The sequence below is a fragment of the Odontomachus brunneus genome, unplaced genomic scaffold (assembly GCF_010583005.1).
Source record: "Odontomachus brunneus isolate Ranch 3 - 2012 unplaced genomic scaffold, Obru_v1 Obru_scaffold_039, whole genome shotgun sequence".
NCBI classification, from domain to species: Eukaryota; Metazoa; Arthropoda; class Insecta; order Hymenoptera; family Formicidae; genus Odontomachus; species Odontomachus brunneus.
In genome coordinates, this window is record NW_022639489.1 from 687,565 (window position 1) to 704,117 (window position 16,553).

The window sequence follows — 16,553 nt, forward strand, 5'->3', positions numbered from 1 at the left end:
AGAGAGAGAGAGAGAGAGAGAGAGAGAGAGAGAGAGAGAGAGAAAGAGATACAAGAGGTTACCAAGAAAAGCTCATTCGCTCATTCTCTCCGGAGAATAAAAATTTCGCAATAAACTCGAAACAATAAAAGCACAAAAAATCGTAACCCTGCGGTCATGAGAGGTTTAAAATTCAGCACCATCCTGCTTTTTAACTTTTTACCTGACGCGAAGTCAGACTAAACCGCTATATCCACGGAACTCCACCTCTCGCAATAACATTTTTTTGCAAGATCCGCGCTCGTTCGCTTTTCTCGGACGTTTCGCGCCAGCGTTTTCGCGCTGTCGTATCTGTCGGCTGGTTCGTACGAAATGACGAGAGAGAGAGAGAGAGAGAGAGAGAGAGAAAGAGAGAGGCAGAAAAAGCGCTTCGCGCTAGCAATAAATAATAACGGATGTCGCCGGTCAATATGCCTCGTGAACGTTACTGCCGCCGCTGCCGCTGCCCTGCCCCTCGTTTGCAGCCCCAGTTTGCGCGAAATAGCCGTGTGCCGTCAGCAGAACGTAATAATGGCTCTGCACTTTATGCCGTCGTATCTTACGTCTTGTCTCTCGTACTTACACCCAAGTGGAACAAAATCACGATGACGTATCGAAACGACCGGGAAAATGGTCGAATCGTGATTGAAAAGTGAGTACTTTAGTCATTTTCTCGTCACTTTGACATCACTTTGACGTCATCGTGATTTTTTTCTTCTATCCGAGCGGTTTCTTTGCGTGTAGATCGTGCGTACCTAATCCACTACTACAAATTCGGCTCATTCGAGTCGAGCAGCGCCAAATATTTACGAGAACAGGGCGACTCTCTTCTAACTCTCTCTCTCTCTCTCTCTCTCTCTCTCTCTCTCTCTCTGCACAGTGCGAATTCGTGATTTCGGACAATCAACGAGCGTGCGTATTGTTCTTCGGTCAACTTGTCCTTTTCGCACTCTAAAACACCATGCTCGGCCGTTTCTTTCTATTATTCTTGTTAATTCGTGTCGATAGGTAGAAGAGTGGTCCATGTCTCTGATAGGAAAATTCAAATCGCGTGTAAATTTAATTCAAACAACGAGACGCCTCCGCCGATGTGGATGGTGTTTTTGTTAAAAGAAGCGAGGGATGGTGCGAGAGAGAATTAGCTCGATTGTGCTGCTCTCTACGTGCGATATCGGGTTTTCAAAGAGCATGTTGTTGTGTTGTTTTATCACTGCTTGTATCTCCGTAATTCGCAACTCTTGCGCGACATAGATCGAGAAGGAATAGAAGGAATTTGTAACATAAGTTTCGCCATTCAACACTACTCAACGTAAAAAATGTGTATTATGTTAATTTGGCAATACCATTCGCCGATTAATAGGTGTTCCTTGATGTTCCTTGGAAATTATTCCAAGATATTTTCTAAAAAATCACAGGCAACGTCCGAACAAGTACAAACACATGCTTACGCCACGGCAGTTAAGCCGTGTTTAGAACTTGCTGGCTAGCAAATATTGGAAAAAACGCAACAACAGTTGATATGCGATGAATATCGATAGATATCAATATAGATATAGTTGATATAGTCACCAAATATTCACTTCACTAACTAGGAAATGTTAAAAGTTATCAAATATTTCGCAAGATTTAATAATTTTATAACACTTATCCTAAGTATCTTGAATAGAGCCTGAATAGTCATCAGATACTTGACCTGAATAGTCATCAAATACTTGATAACACAAGTGTCAAATATTTGATAAATATTACTAAAATCTTTGATTTACTTGATTGTTACTAAGAGTCCTTCATACATCAAATCTACTATGTATTTGGTTATTATGTATTATTACCATATATGGTACATATTAGTTACCAAATATGTTTACTGAAGTTCTGTTTCTAAACACATTTGATAATAATTACCAATTTTTTTTCGTATCGATTACCAACGCTCAAGCAAAGTGTCTCACGCGTATTTCGCGCAAAGTCGTCGCGTTGACGAGTCGGTAATTATTGACTTTCCTCCGTGAATATTCAACGGGTTTACATTGCAGTAACACGAGACTGTGTCAAGCATCGGGAGAAAATTTCGTACGTTCTCTATCTCCGCCTGGAGATTTGCAAAAATGTTAGACCATATTTTTCTCGCCACGGCATATCATTATCATCCGCATTAGACCCATGACTCCGGGTACTAACGGGGAGCATTTTTTCCCGGAACACGATAAATTCCTGTCTACTCCCCTTTCTCATTATCCCGTTCTGTCGTCCGCTAGTGCACTCGTCGATCAGATAAGGGGATACGTGTCCACTCCTGATCGGAAAATTCGAATCGCACGGCCTCGATCCGCTGTGGATTAAATTTAGAGAGGGGTAACGAGATGCCGTCCATCGCCTCTCGTTCGTCTGCTTTTTGGCTCTGCAGCGAGATCCAACACGAGGATGTAAATTCGCGTCGATTATGCCGCGAGTGATCTGAAAAATCCACGCCAGAAATCGGGAAATAATGTGTAATAGTAATTCCCTCGAATAGAGAATGCTTATTTGAACAATTTCACTTCATTTATTTGAGCTTTTAATAGAGAATAATTTTACAGCATCTCGCAAAGATCGTGTTTATCGCGAGGTACAAATTCTCACCTTTTTATCTTCTCCGTCGACGTGTGTTCAGTAACGAGACACTTTCCGAATGTAAAACTATGCGATTTGCAGGAAATACTACCGCGAAATCCCGAGTAAATTTCCCAGCGAAAATCTTTATGCGAAATAGAGAACACGTTCCTACACGTTGCTGTTTGATTTTTGCGAAAGTGGAGAGCGTTTTGAAAATAATTATGGCGTATTTAACCAGGGACATACCAGCTTAGCAGGTTTGTTATGGCGCAATTTATCGGTAATAAACTGCAGCGATGACAAAGTTCAGAATTTCAAACGAGCTATGACAGTGCAGTTAATAACATTAATTTTCCGTCGCACGAAATCCGCGCGCACTCTCCCGCTTCCGCTTATGCGTATTTGCCAACAGTAATTAAGCCGTAAGCATATTTCGCGTTTCCACGGAGTCACGCCGCAACGATTGCGACTATTTTCATGCGACAGGCCGCGTAATATAGCTCCAGTTGTTCCGTACAATTGGAGATAAAATGGATTAAATGGATTCAGTTACTGTCGCGAGGGGCGCAGTGTCCGACACCTCATTTTTTGAGTAGCGAAATGCGGGGAACGACTGAAAATTTCGCTTTTATATTTGTTTCGAATTTCGCGGTCCAATTCCAGCGCTTTTGCAATGTTCCGATTTTTTAAAATAATAGTTGATTCAGTTACCTTGGTGAAAACGTATACAATTTGCGTACATATCCGTCCAGTTACTGTGCGGAATTAATGCACGCATTCCCGTTAGTTGTAAAAATGCTGCACAGGAACTAGGTTAGAATTTGATAGAGTTTTATTCAGTGGTTGAAGCAGTTTATACTGTACGGTATTTGGACCGACTCTTTCCAAGACACAGTAATACTGATACAGAGAGGACAAGCAAGATTAGAAATGAAAGTGAGGTATATGTTAACAATATATCTGATGCGAGCACATCAGATTGGTCTGATGGTAATGATACAAATGAAAACTGTCATAGAGTAGGTCCAGACTCAGAATCTGATGAAATAACACAATTACAAGAATAAACAAAACGATACGTGTATTTTGATGGTCGTGGGAGATGTCAAGTAAAAGGCGAAAAGGATGAAAATATGTATCACACATTAGAGATTTTCTGTGCTGTGACTTTGATTAGCATTAAAACGTCTCGATTTGGAAGCATGCATGAAAAATGAAATACCTCTAAGACAAGCCTACCCATTTTACAAGCGGCAGACTTGATTATTAATCGATTGAATAGTTTTCTATTCATTTTTTGCTTTGTTTTCTTTCAGTAAGTGAGTTCAGATTTCGTATATTTAATGCAAAAAGAGCGTTAATCTTTTGATTGAAACCCCAAGTAGTTTTATCCTTCAGTTACTGCACAAAAGTTAGCATAAGTGTCCAATAACTGCTCGAAAGTTGCATTTAGATTTTGATTTACAATCTGCGTCATGCAATTTGTTTCTGAAGCGCAACAAGGCACCTAAAATCTGTCACAAATGAGAAGAATTCTCTAAAAATTATTACTGAAAGTTTCTGGTACGAAATCGTTGCGCGCCGCGCGGTTTATGAAACCCTTGATCAATAGCTGGAAGGTCTCATTTCGATAATACCCTCGACAAGAATTTGATCCGAGGGATATCGAGGAGTGAAAATCGCGTTGCTATTTAAAGATCATTCGAAAGTGTCTCGACACTTAAAGAAACCTGACACCTGAGTTGTCGTAATTGATAGCGGATTAGAATTCCGAATTCCGAATGATTCGGATGTGTGAAATGGAATTAATCAATTTATTTAAATGGAGAGCACGACGAGGCTACGTGACAAAAAAATTCTACAAATACGCGGACACATTTAGAAGGGAACGACGCCGAGGAATCCTGGAAAACGATAGAATAAGAATGAAAGAAACGCATACCATGGCGGATGAATGCCCGAGAAGAGAGAGGGGGAGAGAGAGAGAGAGAGAGAGAGAGAGAGAGAGAGAGAGAGAGAGATGGAGATGGAGGATAGATACAGTCACGTTATTAATTAAGCAGCTCAAGCCTGTTGCGGGAGATGAATACTTGATTGGAGCAGTCCGTCCTATCTCCTTCCGCTTTCTCTCCGTGAATAAGAAATGTTAAAGAAGCCCATAAATTTGCGTGATCTTTCACGAAAGAGTGTCCACTTTCGGAATAAAAAATCTTATACCTCCGCCCTAACCGTGGGAATAAATTAAAAGTTTTGCGTTTGTTATTTCTCTCAGAGGATGCGTTCACGAGAAACACAGTTGTGACACAGTTTTTCATTTGTTTTGCACAGAGACATTAGTTAAAAAAATATTATTATTAAATAAAACATATAACATATACTATATGTATATATGTATATATATGTATGTATATATATATGTATATATATAGATAATAATATATGTATATATATATTTATACATATAACTTTGACGAGACATTTTTGTTCCTGCAAATTCTCGACATTCTAGTTAATTGTGCGAGAGCTAATATTTATTTAAGTGTGGTAATGTACGGATATTATATTATTAAAATATCTATTGCATAATTTTTGTTACAATATCCCATCTCGATATACACTCGTGATACACGGTGTTACATACGCATAAGTAAATCTTCATCTGTATTACCGTTTCAATATTTTTTTAATCACGTAGAGGTAGCTACGTGTAATCTATTTCTGCGAAAAATCAACACTAGAGCTCTCAACATCTTGTCGTAAAAGATATATCAAACTGGCGATTTAGTCGACGATCGAGTTTTAATTTTTCTAAGTTTTTCATTACAGTAAAATCGCTGCGCGACGGACAATCAACTTGTTCATCTGCGGATGGAGGTTATTTAAAGTGATTACTTCCATGAATAATTATTTTTTTCACAATGTTCTGGGAACGCAGGCGAGCTGACTACGCGGTGTAATCGGGAAATGGGATTTATCTATTCGCTTAACTTGTTTTATAATTATTCTACATTGTGTTTGCGTAATATCGTTGTTTCCTCAAAGGTATCTCTATTACATGGCGCATAGATATAGCGAAGCTTTAGGAAAGCACGAGGAGAGAGAAATTATACGGAGATGTTCCCTTCGCTAAGGTTCTGCTTTATTAAAGGTGAAACTTCCAGGAACTTCGAGATTATTTAATTAAGTATTCGTAATGGAAAAGCAGTCATTCGTGAAGCACGGGATATTGAACCTGCTCGTATTGTATATGAATTATTATTGTAGCTGTAACAGATATTCTTAAATAGATGGCTCTCTTTAACTCATTCCCTGGGAAGCCGCCGAACCGCGCTTTTGACGTAATTTATTTTCAAAAGATATTGCCAGGCTTCAAGCCCGGGAAATTTATTCATGTTCGCGCTATACGAAATCTCGCAAATTTATTGGAGATTTATTAACGGTGCACTTCCCATTTGTTTACTCGCGTTATATTTGCTACGATTCAGCGACCATAGTACAAATTTGTCGGGGCAAAATTTTCTGATTTATTTACATTAACAACAATATATTTTAGGGCGTTCAGTGGCTCGCGGAAATTATTCTCGAAACTATTGAATCCTCTCCCGATGACATCCGGGTCAGTGGTGTAAGGGTGTTAATACGGTATACCTCGTACAGAAAAAACTGATTGTTGTGACTGACTTGATAGAGACAATCTTCCTCGAGGTTTTTATGCACGCGACGAACTTATAAATAAATCGTATATTTTCTCCTGTAAAAGTTTCCTTCTGTGTTCTAAGGAGAAACATTTTGCGATTTCGCTTCCCACTGTTTCTCTCTCGCGATAAATGGACAAACAAAGCACCACACCGACATGGCCGACAACCCCTTGGGTCAGCTAGAACCGCTGGTCTTCGCCGGCTATATAACTGCTCGGGGCCACGTAAGACAACGCGCATCTCTTATCTCAACGAAAGGTTGAGCACCACACACCGCGCTCATTCATTATCATTACTTATCCGCGTCGCGCGATGAGCAATATCGCGAATTAGAAGTAACAGCGCGCCGCGCCGTAAAAACTCTCTCGCGCACCAGCCTCGCGGAGAGAGAGAGAGAGAGAGAGAGAGAGAGAGAGAGCTGCGGGAAGATGTGCCGCGCCATAAACGCGGGCGCCCTCTGCCACTCGCTCGCTCGCTCGCGCGCAAACGGGAGCTGGAAGCGGGCCGCATAAAATCGCATTATCCCGAAGGCGCTATTCCTGCTCCCACGGGGTTATACCCCGTTTCACGAATTTTTCCGCGTCCGTGCGCCCGCGCCGGTTTTCGAAGCGCTCTTCCCAGATCGCAAAATATTCAGGGAGTTATGTGTGTCTTTCGCCTCGGTGGGTAGACCGGCCATGAAATCCCACCGGCAGGAATTCCCTTAACACGTTTCGAGGGTGAAAACGAGGCGCTTTGGGAGGAGGGTGGTAGCAGGAGCTTGCAGGCTCGCGCTCACGAGCGGCTGCGGCGTGAGGCAATAAACGCCGTCACTATCTAGCATCCCCGGAATGTTATATAAAAGCTCATAAATAAAATTCTCGTACGCTCCAAGAGGCAGCGCGAGAGGCGCGCGGCCTGGCGCGACGGAGGTTTTTTCTTAATTGTTTTTACCCCTCTATATCGGACGGAAGGCGCCTGGAACCGACGTCGTGGAAGCTTCGAATCTTCCGGCGGGCGCGTACCATACGTTTCGCGAAGACTTAAACGACGTACAGTGCACACGCACCGAGACGTTCCCAGACACAGGGCGTACGCGTGTGCGTACGTGTAGATGCGCGTAATACTTTCGCGGCTCGGTGAGCGCGCAGGCACGCTAGTTGTATCGATAATAGCGTATCGTTGCGCCGCAACGCGCCCAAGAGAGACAGAGATGCCTTCGCCCCGTTGCTTTACGAGGCAATTTTTGAACCGCGGCTGACGGAATGCTTCACATTCAACAGCGACTGTGTGCTCCGCGTCGATATCGCTCGGGAGAAGCGCTTTCGACGAAGGATGTTCTTTGTTTCTTAAAACGTCAATGACAAGACTCGACTAATAATGAGTATTCCTCGATTACTAAATTCTATAGTAATTTTTACTATAAAATTCTCGTTCTGTAGTCAAAAAAACACATTCTCGCTGATAATATAGTATATCGCTTATATTATATATATTTTCAAAAAAATATCAATTGACAGAACATATATGATGGATCAAGCGTTTATAAAGTAAGGCAGGAAACGCGCGCACCTACTGAAGGATTAATAAAATGAGTTTTTCAGAATAATGGCTGAGTGTTTAATTAAACTTGTCGAATGATATTTCTGGTGAATTGAAATTTTCCAAGCTGAAACTTTCTATTTAACTTCAATATCGGATAATTGCAAATGAAAGAAATGTTCTTTTTCCAACGAACAATTAACCTCATAGTCGCAAGAATTGTTGGGAATTAAAGAATGCGTCTTGGAAAGAAAGTTCGGCCCTAGAACAAACATCCCTTGGATCTCGCATGGCCAGACATCATTGCGTCGATTCAATTTGATATCAAGTACTCGCCTCTGATAAGTCGGTCATAATGAACACGTTGACCACCGTAAGGCACATGGGGTTGTAAACGAAAAGAGATAAGGGTCTCGCGTGTGTCTCGCGATTATTACTTTAATTCCTACCCTTCCCTCGCGATTATTTTAATTCCTTCCCCTGTCTCAATGACTGACATTCTCGCACGAGGCGGCGAGGGTTGCATTCCGGTCACGTGACAATTGCTGCGCGACGCTAAATGCTCGGGCGAGGAATCATTTCTTCTCTACAAATTGCGCATTTACGACTTACCGTATTACGGAGTTTCTCACACGTAATCGTTCTCATTACGAGGCAGGGTACACGGGCATCGTGATTACTTTACACACGCTAACGCGTTCCTCGGAATACATAATGCTCGCAATCTGCTCGTTTCGCCTCGCGGAAACGACCTGGAAATGTCCCTCGTTATGTACGTGCATTTTGCGTAAAACCCAATTCGGCTTAGACGGCGGCTGTTCGTTTTTCTTACATTTTTATGGGCGTATTCGGACCGAAGATTGCGACTCGCGGGGCATTTACCGCTGGATATATCGCCGGTATCGTTGTGTATATCGATCTCGCTCGGCGGAGTGCCATCCGTTATTCGCTCCCGTTTGACCTTCCGTTCGTCCTGCAAAAAAGAAAACTCGAAAATAAGTGTACGGCAGCAGGGAAGTAGGAGAGAAGAGGAAGGAGTGTCGCGCGGGCTACTCACTAAACGGCGCCTAAAGCTCTGTCCGCAAGCTAAGTAACGAGCTTTGGGCCAAACTTTTTTTCCTGAACGGTTGCCAAGTGGCCGAGGGGTGTTTGCAAGGATGGGCGCTGGTGACGAGTAAAAAGGGCAAAGGCAAGGAAAAAACAAGAAAAAAGAAGAATCTGCCCCTCTCTCTCTCTCTCTCGCGTGAGCATTTTCACCCTCCGGCCAGCTTCTCTGTTCCTAACTTTTTCCTTTCCTTCCCTCCTTTCCTTTTCTTCTTCTTGTATCCGTGACAAGCTCTCATTAAGCTCATTTGCCGTTCAATACTGAGTTTCCTTCAGTAAAGACGTTTCCCGGGAAATGCAAACACAACACGTCAACGCGTCTCGACATCACCTCGGGATTTTTTCGGACGCGCGCGCACGCTTCCGGAAAATTCGCGCACTCACGTTACCGCTGGGCGAGATTTCGTAACGGCATTTTCATAATTAATTAAGACGCCGTTACATGTAATTAGGCGAGCCGAGAGTAGCTAAATGCAGTCGAGGCGGATAATGAGCTAAAGGCATAACTCTGAGCGATAAATACTGTTACCCACGTGGAATAATTTCCGAACACCGTAATTATTGGAATTATAATCATTAACACTTCATCGTTGGGATTATCATTAATTCCCCGATGTGCAGTTTTCATTGAAACCATTGGTAGTACGGCTTCGACGTCGAAATTGCGACTCAAATGGCGACACGGAAATCGATAAGGGCTGCGAACACACAGAAGATTTTCAGCAGTGAGACCTAAGCAGTAAGAAAATTGACTAACCGCCGTCGGTTACACGACGAAAACCATTACATTCTCTATGGTTAGAGAAAAATTCATATGAATTCAAGTTAAACAGTTGAGGCTATTTTATCAAAGCACTTGATTGTCAATAGGCTCGATGGCTGTTTACTGAGCCCTTTTTTCCAGTGTGTGTTCCCATTCTGTAACTTATTTCGCGTGCCACACGTTTAAAATTGAGAGCCACGTCCGAGTCGGTCGATCTGCCCGCCGACAAACAAACTGCCGCTTGACTTTCCGCGAGATTGTGCTTCTTTTGATCTTGACACGCATTAACTGCGTAAGCGCGGCCAGTCATTAACCGGTGTACTTAGGGACGGTCATGCACCGGCAATTCCTGAGCGTATTGCTAATAAAGGGTTAAGTGCCGCGGCATACGCTGATAACTGTAACCTGGAACATCGTAGCTCTAGCGAATCGCTTATAGCATTTCGGAGTATTGCACCGTATACCATCGCATTGGGCTGTGCATCGATGTACCGACTCTGTGTGCCCGCTCGGCACGCATGATTGGCTGGTTTTCGAATCGGCATGGATATACGCAAACCGTGTGCATCCAGCGTGCGCGATGCATCGTTGGTCCGCAACGGCGGAATATTCGGAAAATATATCGTGAAAGTACGCGAAAATATCAGGCGGATGTAATGACCGAAATTGCGTCACTCCTCGCGGAGGGGTTTCACCACGCGCCCTGAAAAAAAAAAGATTTTCTTGTCGAAACGAGCATTTCGCACCGTGATTTGGTCGAAATGGGGTCAACCAAATGTTTGGTAATTGCAAACTGAAAAATTTAATTGCCACTGTGTGTGTTTTGCTTCCTCAATGACAACCAATATGACGATCGCGTGCGGAGCGGAATCGCTGATGCTCGAAAAATGTGTACACGGAGGAAATTACTATAGTTGCTATATCCACATATTCTTTAGAGAGAAGATTAGAGAGAAAATTTATGTGATTTCAAGTGAAATGGAACATTGCTGTTATTACATATCCATCTGTACAGTTTCTCACAGCTTAGTTCTTATGATATATGACCGTAGTTATGTAAGAATGATCGAATTCACAAAATCATGATTTTTTATTTGTTGCTAACAGATTATACATTTGAATTCGCGGGATCGTTATTTAATTTATACGCGGGCATTGCGCGCATAGGATAGACTTGAATTGTCAATGGCGCATAAAACGCTAAACGCCTGCTGCGCGGGGCTTCTCGTGGAGAATTAGTAAGCTGCGCAGAATTACATGCGACTTGTCGTATACGACGTCGGTATAACGAGGCAATAGTCGAATTTTGGTGATATTACCGAGGCAAGTGACGACTAACGAGACACATTCATCAGCTCGCGAAGATACAAGGAACGAGTTTCGGGTCCTACGGTACGGTGCTTCAATTCACCCGGAATAACGCACTTCACCCTATCGGGCAAGCGCGCGCACATGTACATGTACATGCACAGCCGTACAATTTATACGACGTATATACCTGCGTCTAAAGGGTGCCCATAAAGTCTCCACCTATTCCGTCGAAATTATGCGGAAACGTGCCTTCGCGTGGCACTCGAGAGAGTCTAATTTTCGAACACGAACGCGTCAAATATATCTCCACTAAGTGACTCCATGTGTCCCACACGTGCGTGCACGTGTATTAGCAGAAATATATAAAATTGTGTGAAAAGCACACACGGAGAGAATTTTATGGTGAGAATTACTACAGAATTTTAGAAGAACTGATTGACATTCTGCAGCAGCCCTTTCGTTTTATATGTGCTTTTTGTATTTTGACTGAAATGTATTACTGAAAAATTTGCTGTACAAAGAAGAGAATTTGTGTGAAGTTTGCTTTCAATGAACGAATCATTTTGGTTGAAGCACACAGAATTCCTCTTCTTATGACCCAAATTTGGTTGTACAAAACGAGAAATTCCGTTTCTTCCAACTGACACACATTGGGTCGTTCATTGCAATTAAACTGTATGTTAATACAACCACACTATTTTTCCATGTATGTTTCTAATTTGCTATCAGTAATTACAATATAAAATAGAACAAAGCATTTAGGTAAAAATCAATAGTGATAATAAAGGATGGTATGAGCTAAATTGCAAATGTTTTGTGTTTATATTTAATTAACAAATATTAAGAATATAAAATTAAACGGCGGAATCTCGGCCATTTATTTCGAATATGATCACAACAAACGGTCGAAATATCTTCTCGATTAATTTTATATTTTTAATATTTGTTAATTGAATATAAACACAAAACATCTGCAATTTAGCTTTATCATCGTCCTTTATTAAAACTTGCTATGTTTCTACCGAAAAGTTTGCTATATTCCTCAGTGAGGTTTACTGACATATTTCTGCGCTACCAAAAACATAGTAAAATTGAAGAGAATTTAAATAAAACTACAATATTCTCCTCTCCATGTATGAAGAATTATGTTTAAAAATGTTTCAAGTTTTTTAAAACTGACTGTCAGTTCGCACTGACTGTGCGAAACCACTTCTCGTAACTCACGTAACATTCGTAGGTGAAATCTTTAAACTTCTATCTTCCAGCTAGTGATATTGACGGAGATTTTATAGGCACCGAATACTCGAGCTCTCGCGCAGCTGCGCGCAGTAACGGCCGATGGTTCCACCAATTGTGTCTGCGTGTCCATTTTCTCCCTTATTGTTGGCGGTCAATCTCCAGTACCGGGTTTTCCGGCGGCTTTCATACCCGTTCGAAAATGTGCCTGCATGTCTGGGTTATTACGGCTATTATTATTCATTTGGTTCACCTGCCCGTCGACATTCGCCCGTTTACTTTGCGAGCGATTTCGTCCGCTCGAGAAAAGATTGACGGAATTTTCCGATCCCCTTTACACTCGATGTAACATTCGATAGTGGGAGTGGCGTATTTTCCTACGCGATTCAGTTGCACGAACATCGTTCTAGTATGCAAAATTTGTCCCGACTTTATTTTAAACAAATAAAATATTTTTAAAAAATATGTGACTATTTTTATAACTTGGAATATTTGGCGTTAGTGCATCCACGCTTAAAACATGGTCCATATTGCTGTCACTATGTCAGAAATATGACTGCTATTTAATTAACATAATATGATATCAACTTTTTTTCTCTTGTCAAGTACTACAGGAACGATCCGATAGATTTTATACGACGACTGTGCGCCAAAACTGTTGCGTTACAATTTATTAACTTTAGAAATAAAAGGTACATTATCTGATCTAACATTTCTTTCTAAATAGATTCACAGTCACATTATTTTCTGTGAAACTCTCAAATTATTTCACGTGATATCCGTTTCAATCTTTTAATATTTTTTATTTTAAATTTATCATATCTTTTGTGATACTTTTAAGAAGGAATGCCAAAACGCATGGCGAAATAGGTCGATAATATCAAATTAGACGAACAAGTGAAAATAATAAAATTACTAATCAGTCACGAGGAATCGCGCGTGTTTGACAGTAGGTCGCGTAGTGCAGCTGCAACGTGCAGCGGGTTTTGTTACGAGCAAATTAATCATTCTTCTGCTACATGCTCTTTCTTATACTTCGCGGAAAGCTCCGTGTGCAATTCTCGCAGAAATAAAAGGCGCCTTATCGGCAATCCCCGGGCTTATTAAACGCGGTTGCGTTGCCCGCGAAAAATCAGGTACACCCTTTCACGCGGACACAATTACATTATGCCGGTCTCGTTCGCCTACGCCATCGTAAAAAGGAAGTATCGTGCAACCACCTGCTACGCGGCCTTTCCACAACAACTCCGCGGTTCCTTCCAACTCGCAGCGCTAACACCGACCGCGTCAGTGACGTAGCGTCGATTTAGCGCGCCCGCGGCCCTGACAGGCAGGTGCGTTTCGCGCTCGCAAATTACACACGTCTATCTCTATTCAGAAATCTGTGACAATTCTAGAATGGGTACGACAGGGGTGCGAACTCCCGAAGTCGCGGGGAGATGGGCGACGGCGGCAGCGGCGGCTGCGACGACGGTTGGCGCGGGTGAGGGCAACCCGAAAATCAATGCAACTGGCAACCGTATGCACCCTCGGCCCTTCTGCGCCGCTGTCGAACGCCACGCGGATTACTCGCGGTTGTTACGCGCGGCAAGTTGGCACACCGTGCGGAAAAAACGCGATTTCCCGAAGCCACCGCGATCGAACTGCGAATTAACCTCCGCGATTTCGTCGCAATTTCGCGCACGAATCTCGCCCGCGATCGATAGGAGAGAGAATAGGGCATGTTCACGATACGGGTGGGCTCGCAAAACGTTTTGTTCACGTATTTATTATGAGAGAGAAACGGCGGAAACGGAACTGTCCTTTCTAGGACACAAGATTACAGTTATATATGAGTTTTATTAAAGCCGGAGAAATAATGCAGTTCGCAAGTTTACATAACATACTTAGATGAATGACAAGCGTGTAAAATATAAGAGACCTTATAAAATTTATTATTATTTTGATTGTTTGGCAAAAAATCAACCACACAATCCATTCAGGTTTTATGGTCAATATTTCGACCACTTGTGGAAAAAAATTCGCTTTTTTATTAAAATATTTTTAAATAAAAGCTTAAACTTTGCATGAACACAAAAAATTGTTTCCACCAATCTGGTATATTTGTAATTACACTCATATAAAAAAGAAAATGTTAATTTATGTAACATACTATAAATAGATATCATGTTTTCATTTTTTGAACAGCATTTTTTATGACAAGTATTTGTATGGTTATGTGTAAACCTGTTTTCCATTACACATTATTTTAAACTACACTCCAATCCGGTAAACTGCTCTACACGTTATGGTCGAATAGTTTAGTGTAAAACAATAGACATTTTACGTGAGATGGTTAAAACATCGACTACAAACTTATAAAGAGTCAAGTCTTACCGCTTGCGGTTTTCTGTGTTTTGCCATTCGCTTAAGAACTAGAAATTCCATTTCCTTCAACTAAAACGCGTTGGTTCGTTCATTACAATCAAACTTTATGTTAACACAACCAAACTTCGTTCTATGTGTATATATAACATTAAAATCACTATTCTACTATTTATTCTACTTTCATTTTTTTAAAGCTAGATAATAATATCAAGCCAAATTTTTGGGGAAGTAGTTTTGAACGATGAAGCGTGTCTCGAGTTGCACGAACATATATACTTTGTTGCTAATCTACCTCTAGGCTGCTTGCAAACCTGCTCCGGTACCGTAGCAGTTCCACAATGGGATATTGCATATTTATATTTCAGAGAAGATATTAGAGAAAAAAGGATACGGTTTTTAAAATCGTACCTAGGTTACATTTCGAAACATTCCCTTTGTGAGGAAAATGTTTCTGGGAATCTACAGCTCACGTTACGTACTGGATCCTTAGTGAAATTTTTTTCAAAGAGAATGTTTTGAAACATATAATCCTAGTACGAAAACATAGAGGAAAATTGTCTCTACCTTTTTTTTCTAAAACCAATTGTTTTTTCAACAATTAGTTAATAAAAGGCAGTATCATTATGAAAAATCTGAAAAGTTTGCAAATATATCCCCCTACCTTTAAAACGAACAGGACGAAACGTCGAATGTGGAACGTGAAGAGAACGAGTTGTTGATCTCTCAATAGCCGGCACTCTATAAGAAAAAATTAAAATCCTGGAGGCAGATGAGACGCTTTCCCGTTTAGGACGCGGAGTAAAGTAGCTTCCGAGATGTTTGTAACGACTTCGATTCGCAGCGTTTCACCGTTAATTGACCAATTATTGCATCGACCGATTAGTTATTCCATTTAGCAGAGGCGCCGGGCGCGCGGGCACGCTTAATTATTCACAAAGTTCTTAGAACGGACGAGGTGTGACGGGTGGGTCTCCACGGTACGCTCTATTTTGTCGATAATTAAGCGCTTACCGGTCTGCGGTCTGCGATCCACGTTAATTCCGAATTAATTCGCGTCAGATAACGGGCGGGTGTGGCGGAAGAAGCCGGTTTTCTCGGCGTATTTCTTCGCGAGCTGAGCCGCGTAAGTCGCGGCACAGTTATAGCGCCATCCAAGAGGTCTCAAGAAAATGGATATTGGTACGTAAAACGTGTGTAACTTTGGGCTCAAGCGCGTAAGCTCTGTATCTTGATTGCCGGGCTGGCTTTAAAGTTAAATCCCGCGGGGAATGCGACGGAGGGTAATGCCGCGCGAGACTTATACACGTGGTTCCTTGAATAAAACCGCAGCGAGGGCAGGCTGCAGGCTGCGACGCGATTTATGTAATTAGTCGACGCATTATCAGGACGCAGCGTGCGTTTGTCGAGCGCGGACCCTTAAACTGGTTTATCCACGCGGGACACCGGAGGACCAAACAAAGCGTGTATAGCCGGCTACAGAACGGCTTAGAAGTATTCTTTCCTGGGTTGCATTTCAAAACATCTTTTTTGAGAAAAATTTTACACCTATATTTCACGTTACATGTACACGAGTATCGAGTAAAATTTCCTCAGAAAGAACAGAATGCAACCCTAGTAAGACTACTTCAAAGTCCTGTCCGCGTGTAAGGTAAATGTACCAATGCCCGGACATTGTTATTATTTTTATATTTGAATATGAATATTTCAACTTTCAACGTACAATACATACGAGGGTGGTCTGAAAAGTTTCCGACCTCAACGTGAAGATAGCAGCACTTGTAAATAAAAGCTAGTGAATTTCGTTGTTCATCTGTTGACAGTTACTCACCGAAGTTTCAGCCATTTTGGACTCGCAGTTGTTATGTAACAGTCGTTTGAGTAAGTTGATGTGAGTGTTTTTGTGAAAATGGACAAAATCGAGTATCGAGCTGTCATTAAAT

At 41.7% G+C, this 16,553-nt stretch overlaps 1 protein-coding gene and 1 long non-coding RNA gene across 4 annotated transcripts in view; one reads left to right on the forward strand and one right to left on the reverse strand.

Moving 5' to 3' along the window:
- The window catches only part of LOC116844153 (basement membrane-specific heparan sulfate proteoglycan core protein-like), a 280,015-nt gene that overhangs the window by 167,292 nt on the left and 96,170 nt on the right, over positions 1 to 16,553 (forward strand). The window lies entirely within an intron of this gene.
- LOC116844154 overlaps positions 1 to 16,553 on the reverse strand; it is a 110,561-nt gene that overhangs the window by 3,046 nt on the left and 90,962 nt on the right. Inside the window, exons 3-4 of one of the 2 annotated variants that reach the window (XR_004377986.1) lie at positions 8,665 to 8,805; positions 8,445 to 8,584 (exon numbers count right to left, since the gene is read on the reverse strand). This is a non-coding gene — a long non-coding RNA (uncharacterized LOC116844154). Of the gene's footprint in view, positions 1 to 8,028; positions 8,585 to 8,664; positions 8,806 to 16,553 lie in introns of those variants that run through there. The other variant, XR_004377985.1, reaches the window with a different exon arrangement.